Source organism: Triticum urartu, chromosome 1 (assembly GCF_003073215.2).
Source record: "Triticum urartu cultivar G1812 chromosome 1, Tu2.1, whole genome shotgun sequence".
Lineage (NCBI taxonomy): Eukaryota > Viridiplantae > Streptophyta > Magnoliopsida > Poales > Poaceae > Triticum > Triticum urartu.
Genome location: NC_053022.1, coordinates 452,554,434 through 452,557,177, shown reverse-complemented (window position 1 = coordinate 452,557,177; position 2,744 = coordinate 452,554,434).

Below are 2,744 nucleotides of genomic sequence, written 5' to 3'. Positions count from 1 at the left end.
AATACGTGCCTTGCTGCCCCTACTGTCACTGGGAAAGGACACCGCAAGATTGAACCCAAAGGTAAGCACTTCTCCCATTGCAAGAAAGATCAATCTAGTAGGCCAAACCAAACTGATAATTCGAAGAGACTTGCAAAGATAACCAATCATACATAAAAGAATTCAGAGAAGATTCAAATATTGCTCATAGATAAACTTGATCATAAACCCACAATTCATCGGTCTCAACAAACACACCGCAAAAGAAGATTACATCGAATAGATCTCCACAAGAGAGGGGAAGAACTTTGTATTGAGATTCAAAAAGAGAGAAGAAGCCATCTACCTAATAACTATGGACCCCTAGGTCTGAAGTAAACTACTCACACTTCATCGGAGGGGCTATGGTGTTGATGTAGAAGCCCTCCGTGATCAATGCCCCCTCCAGCAGAGCTCTGGAAAAGGCCCCAAGATGGGATCTCGTGGATACAGAAAGTCACGGCAGTGGAATTAGGGTTTTGGCTCCGTATCTGGTAGTTTGGGGGTACGTAGGTATATATAGGAGGAAGGAGTACGTTGGTGGAGCAACAGGGGGCCCACAAGGGTGGAGGGCGCGCCCAGTGGGGTTAGGCGCGCCCCCTACCTCGTGGCCTCCCGGTTGATGTCTTAACGTAGGGTCCAAGTCCTTTGGATCACGTTCATACCGAAAATCACGTTCCCAAAGGTTTCATTCCGTTTGGACTCCGTTTGATATTCTTTTTCTGCGGAACTCTGAAATAGGCAATAAACAACAATTCTGGGCAGGGCCTCCGGTTAATAGGTTAGTCCCAAAAATAATATAAAAGTGTATAATAAAGCCAAATAATGTCCAAAAGAGAATATAATATAGCATGGAACAATAAAAAATTATAGATACGTTGGAGACGTATCAGCCCCAGATGCCCAACCATTAGGAGGAACCATATTTTGGGCTTGTAATATAGAGGCACTTGCTTGCGTACTGCCATGATGCTGGTGGGTCCCTACTGTCATCTTCTCCACATGCAGTCATCTCCTTGTTCCTCTCGGTTGTTGACGATGTTGACAACGCAAGAGGGTGGTGCATCACGCACAGCTCGCGAACCAAGGCCGCAAGGCGGAGGACGACGGCGAGGCCTCAGACGGAACTAACAGGAGCCGTGGAAGATGCGCCGGTCCAGTCGTAGGCGAAGGGGAGTACGAGGGTTGACTGGTTCGGGTGCGGGTACATGTTGGGGCTGACGTCGCCGGAGAATAACATGACGTGTGGGGGAATAGAGGGAGGGACTGGCCCACGTTGGAGGGTACGTACGGTAGGGCGGCGGAGGCGCAGCCAGCCATGGGAGGCGGGAGCAGGCGGAGCCGACGGGGTGGTTTGGTGTAACGCCCCGAGACCGATGTGCCAGGTGTCGTCCAGTTATTCGCTGTTGTTGCCTTGTCCTTGCTTGCGTGTCATGCATTGCATATCATGTCATCATGTGCGTTGGATTTGCATACGTGTTCGTCTCATGCATTCGAGCATTTTCCCCGTTGTCCGTTTTGCATTCCGGCGCTTCGTTCTCCTCCGGTGGTCATTTCTAGCTTTCTTTCGTGTGTGGGGATTAAACATTTCCGGATTGGACCGAGACTTGCCAAGCAGCCTTGGTTTACTACCGGTAGACCGCCTGTCAAGTTTCGTACCATTTGGACTTCGTTTGATACTCCAACGGTTAACCGAGGGACCGAAAAGGCCTTGTGTGTGTTGCAGCCCAACACCCCTCCAATTTGGCCCAAAACTCACCAAAAATCTGCTCCATGTCCTAGAGCGTTCGATCACGATCGCGTGGCCGAAAACCGCACCTCATTTAGACTCTCCTAGCTCCCTCTATGCCTATATATACACCCCTATTCCAAATTCCGGACCCCCTCGTCCCTAACCCTAAAATCCCAGATTCGCCGCCGCCGGACACGTCTGGACGGCGCCGGACACGTCCGCTGCTCCCCGCCGCCGCCATGTGGCGCCTCCCCATACGCCCGCCGCCTCCCTCCACGCGCCGGCCCGCCGAGCCCAGGCAGGGCCCCCGCGGCCCATCGGCACGCGCCGCCGCACCGCTGCTCCCCGCCGCCATCTCCTCCGCGCCTCCTCGCCCGCTCCGCCGGCCGCCGCCCGCCTCCACCGACCTCGCCTGCGAGCCGGCCGCCGCCGCCCGCTTCGCCGCCCGCCGCCACCGACCTCGCCGGCGCCGCGGCCGCCGCCCGCCGCCACCGGCCGCCCCGGCCTCGTCCCCGACTCCGGCCGGCCCAACTCCGGCGACTCCTCCGGCCGTCGATCCTCGGGCTCCGTGCGATCCAGATCTGGATCGGAGCTATAGTAAACCCAAGGAGAGGTTGATTTTTTGCTAAGTCCCGAAATTCTTGATCCATATGCACATGTTCGCGGCTCCTTAACTTTTCATCCGTAGCTCCGATTTGGGCGTATAGCATATCAAAATGTTCATATCAGAGAGTACATCATTTCATTCCATTGCATAATTTTCATTTGAGCTCATCTTGATGCCCGAAATGCTGTTAGAAGAGGGCTACTTGAGTTAATTGTCAGATCTGCTACTCCGTTTAGCACTTTTGTCATTTTTGCCATAATTAATGTGTGCATGATATGCCCGTGAGTTCTTCATATGTTTTGTTAAGGGTTTTATCATATTTACAGAGGTGCAACCCATGTATTTTTAGGATGTGTGTGGTGACTTGTGCAAGCTTGCAAAGTGGTG